The sequence below is a fragment of the Hemibagrus wyckioides genome, linkage group LG07, assembly GCF_019097595.1.
Source record: "Hemibagrus wyckioides isolate EC202008001 linkage group LG07, SWU_Hwy_1.0, whole genome shotgun sequence".
NCBI classification, from domain to species: Eukaryota; Metazoa; Chordata; class Actinopteri; order Siluriformes; family Bagridae; genus Hemibagrus; species Hemibagrus wyckioides.
The window spans coordinates 626,259-633,733 of record NC_080716.1 but is presented as its reverse complement, the minus strand read 5'-3'; the positions used below and the strand labels follow the sequence as shown (position 1 = coordinate 633,733).

General features: G+C 36.5%; 1 long non-coding RNA gene across 1 annotated transcript; it reads left to right on the top strand.

Moving 5' to 3' along the window:
- The first annotated feature begins 1,975 nt into the window (after positions 1–1,975).
- LOC131356017 (uncharacterized) lies at positions 1,976–6,780 on the top strand. Its single transcript, XR_009204968.1, has 4 exons — positions 1,976–2,044; positions 2,350–2,477; positions 2,561–2,605; positions 6,276–6,780. It is a non-coding gene; the product is annotated as an uncharacterized LOC131356017 (long non-coding RNA).
- The last annotated feature ends 695 nt before the right edge of the window (positions 6,781–7,475 follow it).

The window sequence follows — 7,475 nt, the reverse complement described above, 5'->3', positions numbered from 1 at the left end:
ATGCTTTCTATTCTTGACTCTGTTAAACTTGCCCACCCCTCGGATTTTCTGTCCAGCTATAACCTTGCCATTTCTTAAGCTATAGAAGGACATGCTTCTAACTAGATATATCTGGTTCCCTTTCCCTGCACCTCTCCCTGGTTCACTCCCGAGCTTTGTAAGTGACTGGGGTGACCCCTTGAGCATCTATATAGAAAAAAACGGGCCAAGTTGTACACTTTATAGCTTACACTGGGCATCTCCTTAAATACAGAACCAACTAATGACTTTTTTTTTTTGCCACAGTGCCCAAACTCACCTGCCCATTGTCACATAATATCTCTGGTAGTGATACTCTCTGTCATTACATGATGTGTCTGTTTAATCCAAATAATGTATTCATGTTCAGTTACATCCAAAGAAGCCAGACAAAACAAGGTTTACTTATCTACTATAACATGCTTAAATGTGATGGATAGATATAAAAGTTTTCCACAGTGTTTGTATATTGTACATTTCTGCTATCAGGATTGAACCAAGCCTTTAATCTTTATCGTTGTTTATCAAGAAATATGGAATAGTATCATCAGTGTATGAAGATGTGTACCTGACTGTCTGAGTAAAGTGTATGGTAGAAAGGTGGGAGGCAACATACACAAAGTTCTTGGCTTTATACTTATGGTATATTTTCTGGTATGGATCCTCAATGGTGGTTAGATAGACCCTGATGATGTTTCCAGTGGTTTTCATTATCTTCCATAGAGTCTTCTGCTCTGACTCTGAGTGCAATTTCATATTAAACAGCAGTAAAGTTGCACATAATGCTCTCAATATTTCCCTGAATGTAGTGATGAGGATGGGAGAGAGGTGTGTTTGCTCTCCTGTCTCTACAGGAAATTGAGATGTTGTTCTGTGCACAGTGAGTGGACTGTGTGAACTACTGTATAGTGTGAAAATGTCAGGCCAGTTTGTACAAAAATATGATTTTATTTTGGATATAAGTAAGGCAGTATTTAGATTGGGTCACTGACCACTGAAAATACAAAGAATAATTGTGCCCCTAGCTCTTGAAGGACACACACATGTTGACAAGCATCCCTCAATGAACAATGAACAATTAACCAGCCAGTCAAACCACCCCACACTGTCCACTGACCCTGGAATTAAACCCACACCCCCACCCCATGTTCGACTAAGATGATGACCAACAGAGTGATGCAGAATCTGTTAACAATTAGCTCTTGAAGGACACGCACACTCCTAGACACATAGACAAGCACCCTTCAATGAACAACGAACAATTCCCAAATTCCTTCCCAAACTGCCCACCAACCCTGGAATTAAAACCCCCGACCCCAAAGTCCACTAAGATGATGACCAACAGTGTGTTGCAGAATCACTGTTGCCAATCATCTCTTGAAGGACACATGTACACACACACACACATACACACACACACACACATATGTACAAAAGACACACCCACCCATTTTTCCCTTCAAATACTGTATCTCTCTGCATGTGAAATATTGGTGATTGAACTATTGTCACTTGTCCTGATGCACTGAAAAAGGTGAAATCTACTTAGAAAAGATTTGCAAAAATTTTAGAGCATGATAATATTCAGTATTGTTCAGTGTCAAATGGTTGTATAGCTGTTTTTTTTTGTTTGTTTTTTTTTTCAGTAGAGAATCAACAGTCATACTGGTTTTCAGGTTATCTGGACTGGGTCATATCTTTCATAACTTTAAGAAAGTTTAAAGTTTAAAAAAGACGTAAATCTTTTAAATGGAATTGATGTAAGGATTTCTTTCCACCAGAGGCCTACAGGTCAAAATGGAGAAACAGTGCAACAGACATACAGCATCAGAGCAACACATTTCTCCAAGAACCAAGAACCCACACAAACACGTGCTTAACTTCCCTCCAATCCCAGTTTCCCACCAAAACCCCACACCCACCCAGTATGTTGGGAAAACACCCAATAAAAGCTAGAAATCCATCAGAGGCTAAAGAACCTTTAAGCTCTCCTTCAAACTTTAAGAGACCATAGACTTCTCATCAAGTAAGAACTTTATTTTAAGATTTATGGTTAAATCCATTCATTTTATTTCTATTTGAGAGATTATACTAGAAGGTTGGCATATTCTTTCTACTTAACTGGTCAATATGTATTCAGATATAGGATTATATCTAAATTTTCATTTTCAATCATTTTTATTACAAAACAAGACCAGACAATGCTTATCTGATTCTAGTGTCTAGGATAACATACCAAACAAACTCAAGACTTCTGAATATATTTCAATTTGTCTCTTAGGTATGTTGCATATTAATAAGGGAATATTTTATTTTTTGTGATTATTTCAGACAAGAACATTGTGGACATTCTGACAATGAGTTTCCTGAAATGTCCACACAAGGCTTTCAGAACCTAACACTGGAACATCCGGAAGACCGAACTATAGCACAGCCTAAAACAATCCAGCAAAATACACGTAAATTACATAAAAGTATAAATACTTCCTACTGTTAAACCTTTTATTTGCATATGTGTTTAAAATTTCTGTGTCATATTCAGAAGTCAAGGACACCCAGACTACCAGTGATGATCCAATTGCTTCAGGTGGGATGATCTGTATATATCTTATAAATAAATTAATTCTTTTTTCACTTAGCCATTCAGTGCATAAAGGTCTCTCATATTTGATATGATTTCTCTAATCTTTTAGATGTGGCTCATACCACAGAAGAACAAGAGAGGTTCATACGAGTAAAAGAATATAACTTTGAACAAGTTTTAGAGGAGTATAAATGTACAGTTAGAAAATCACTTTGAATAATGGACAGTTTATTAGAAAACTATGGACATAAATAATACAACTGTAAAACAGTCCATTAGGGAACTTGCTCCATCTTTGTACATAACCCACAAATCCTTGAAAAAGTCTTTTGTGAGGAGTGAAAATTTGTTAAAAATACTAATACCGATACTCAATAATCAGAAGAAGTGACCGAATAACATTCCAGGTTTGAAAATTGAAAATACCCCAAGATCACCCCATGATTTCTGCTTTGGTGAAAACCTGAGTTCTTCAAATAGTTTGCTCTGTCATGATCCATACACAACTCAATTTTTTTAACTTGATTTTCGCTAGATTTTTAATGTAGTGTTTTCAAGGCTTGTATTTCACTGTGCTTGCATTTTGGATAAAGTGGTTAAAACTGCTTGAAATTGTAATTGCATTGCTTTCATGACAATTTGCTATCTTACTGAATAGTTCACTTTTTAGATAAAAATAAGCCTTATTGCATTTGCCTGTGCATGTGGCTATAGTTACTCTTAATCATTTTTAAGTTTTATGGACATTCATGGATATGGTTGTTGAGCTTGTGTGACATGTTGACTGCTTTCAAGAATCAGCAGCAGAAACTAAGGTCTTGATCTAGGTTTTTGTCGATACCAGTGGAGACTGTATTATACCAGTATATGTGCAGGACAGTGAGATCTTGCTGCCTTCCATTGTGGAATACATTGGTTTGATCTGGTTTAATGCTATTGTCAGCAGCCTCTATTATAATAATATATTGAATTTTTTAAAGGATTTCTTCTCTGATTGTTCAACCGCTAAGCAATACCAACATACAGTATGTAAGATCCATGTTAATATTCAAAGCAAATAAAGATCAAAGTCTGAGAATTAAGAAAGGAAACTGTACTTTCGAATGAAAGAGGTAAACATCTCCCCCTGCTGGGAAAAAAATCAAGCTTGAGTTTTTTGTAAAATCTGATTTTTGTGTCACTGTGGGCTCCATGGTGCAGTAGTACAGTGCAGAGTCTGATACTGCAGCAGGAAAGATCTCCACAACTACTTTCCTGTCCTTTTTCACGAACTTTGGTCGATAGTCTTGGGTCATGTTCAGCTTTAGAGATACTATATGAGGATTTAGGAATTAGCAGAAGAAACTCTGGTTCTGATTGAGGTTTTTGTCGATACCAGTGGAGATTTCTAGCTGAATCATCATATGTGCAGGTCAGTGTGATGTTGCTGCCTTCACTTGAAGATATGATGGTTTGTTCTGGTGTAATGCTGCTGTCAACAGCACCTGCTGTAAAACATTACAACAACATAAACATTTATATTTTCATTGTGTAAGTTAATTAATCATGTTTAGGTATCAGCTCATTTCCAGCATTCACCTAAAGTTTGTGTATAATATAAATGACTTACCAATGTTTGTTTTTAACAACTATGAAATTAAAGAAGCGTAACATGACTGTTGTGTACGGAAGCCCAGAGAGGCCATGTGGTATTTTTTTTTTTTGCTTTTGTTTTCTCGTGATCACGACTTAATTGTCTCGTGATCACGAGATAACTAAAAGTTGTTTTCTCATGATCATGACATAATCAGAACCGCGGTGAAGTTAGTTTGATATTCGGACATTAGACAGACACTCGGAAGCGCTAGTTTAGGGACCGTTGACAAATTTCTGTACGACTGAGAAAATTAAGTCGTGATCACGAGAAAACAAAAGCAAAAAAAATATCACATGGCCTCTCTGGGCTTCCATAGTTGTGTCTCTCTTGCAGTAGGTATAAATGGCAGGATCTCTGTGAAACTTTCTAAACTGTATCTTACCACATCTAGCTCCACCCACTTTTACTTAGTCATTGTCATGTCAGCTCTGGCATTATATGTGCTAAATCCATTGTTTAAATTAATTGATATTTCATAATATATTTTATGACATGTTAAAATCTGATAAGCCTGATTTTTGCTAAAATTAGTGATAGTATTAAGCAGTTTTCTAGCATAAAAACCTCTTTACTAATTGTATGCATATTGTGTCTGTAGTATAATAACTGGATTCAATCATATATTAAAATTAATTTTAATTAGTCTGTAGTGCTACATGCTACACAGTGTAGTTAAAGCTATAGTTATCTGTTTGTGTCTAAAGACAGACTTCAATATCTACCCTGAATGAGCCTTCCTAACATCCCCAAATGAAATGCTTCACTATGCTTGTGTAAACAAATATTTGAATAAATGAATCCCATTGTCAAGGTATGAACACAATTTAAATTTGACTAAAGTCTTGCAATGTTCACGAATTGCAATGAACATTGCAATTTGTGAACCTCTGTGATAAACAGATGAGCATCAACATACTCCTTAATCTCTATCACTACTGAACCTTTGCTTACCTGCTGCTCTTTCTAATTCGTTTACAGTGAATAATTTTTGGCATATGTTTGTACTGGTATTTCTGAGTATGTGCACATTTTGTCATGACCAAGATAGCGGCGCGTGCACAACGCGAGGCTCAGCGTCTCCCCAGATTCTGCGATTTAGTAGTTATTTCTATACTAGTTGCAAGTTTATTCACTCAGAATAGCCTTGCATATATCTCGTACAGCCGACAAGCATTGTTGGACAACTATCATAACTGGATTAATGATAATTTATCGACCTTTCAACTCTCTCTTTGGAAATCGCTAAAACACTATGTATCTCCACTCCAGCTCACCCGGCAGAGAGAGCGCAGTGCTGGCCAGTTCTTGACCTTGCACGTTTCTACAGAAAAAAACTTGTTAGGATTATTGTACTGTTAGGATCTTGTTTGTGCCAGTAAAGCAAAATGTAATTGCTGCTTGTCTCGTATGAACATTTTAGAGTAACAGTGTCTGTTTCTTTCTTGGTAATGCTGCCAACTTCATCCATCAGCCCAATTGTATCTGCAAAACTGCATGTTGTAAAGGAGAAAATGTAATAAATGTTAGGAATCTTTCAGCTATTTTGTAAACAAAATATTGTCTTAAGAATATGAAAGATTGTTAGATTGATTCTTACAAACTTTGCAATCAGTTAATTCAATTTATGAACTGATAAAAATAAATGACCTGTAACTAGAGTGAGACTCAGTGGTATGTATCTCACTATGTACAGTAAGTTGTATAGTTGATCCATTTCTGAACACAGCTCTGTGAGGATTCTGTATAATAGTGCTGTATGTGCTGAACTTTACACACCTCTAGAAGGCCACACCCAGGAAGTGATGCTGTTGTAGCATAATTTTACACAGATCATCACTTCACAGTACCATCTGACTTCACCTCTTAAACATATCTTTTGGAGTTAGAGGTCAGGGCTGTGTCTCAGGACTCTAATACCAAAAGACACAATATCTCACAATACTTTAAAATTTGATACTAACTTTTGAAACTAAGTAGATAAGCACTTTTTTTTTTACTTTATTTATATAGAAAAGCTATACTCGCTTTCTTTTGCAGGTTCTGCAGATGCTGGATCACAGAGGGTAAGAGACATATTCCCAATACCCACAGCAATTAAGTGCTGAAGTATTTCAATCAATATCTAAAGCACACTTGGTGAGCCCTGGGCTAGCACAGGCAAATGAAACATATGTTCATCATATCAAATCTCAAGCAATATAAACAGAGAAATAACTGCTTATAAGAATTAACAATCAATATCATTATTCCTGGAATGGTTTGGCATTTTGGGGTTCCTCTGGCATGTGAACTTTACACTGTCATTTACTAAGCTAGCTAAAGTCAGTCAGCTAAAAGCTGCCACCACATGCTGTGGAGACTGTCCAGTCTGGCCCTCCCTTCTCCTCCAGAGCTCAGAGATGACATTGTTAATGGCGACAGTATAAAGCTGGGATGGAAGCCAGTAACCCCAACATCAGTGCTCACTTGGTGTGTTGTGGTTGTATGTGTGTTGAGATTCCGTTTTGTGTTTTTGCTTCTAACAGTTCTGGTTTAATCTTTGCCTGCCTTGACTACGAGTTTGATCTGCTCCTTGATTTTGGTTTTGCTGCCTTATATAATCTTTGCACATGTAAATATTGAGACATTGTATATGTTCACTGGCATTAAGGGTTTGAATGCCATTTATGTTCATTTCTTCTTTTTTTTTTTTGTTTAGGTCAGATAACTAATCTCAGTGTGTTTCTGTTTTGTTGAAGTCTTCCCAGTTCACTGTGCTGTACATATCACTACATCACAATATATCACCTTAATTCACTGCTGTGTTGTGTGAATCATTCCTGTTAACTTTGGGGCATCATATATATGTTCTGTTTTACCTCCTACATATACAGTGATGGAAAAAATTATTTGATCCCCTGATGATTTTGTACGTTTGCCCACTGACAAAGAAATGATCAGTCTGTAATTTTAATGGTAGGTTTATTTGAACAGTGAGAGGCAGAATAACAACAAAAAAATCCAGAAAAATGCATTTCAGAAAAAGTTCTACATTGATTTGCATTTTAATGAGTGAAATAAGTATTTGATCCCCTATCAGTCAGAAAGATTTCTGGCTCCCAGGTGTCTTTTATACAGGTAAGGAGCTGAGATTACAGTAGGAGCACTCTCGGGGAGTGCTCTTAATCTCAGCTCGTTAACTGTATGAAAGACACCTGTCCACAGAAGGAGGCAATCAATCAGATTCCAAACTCTCCA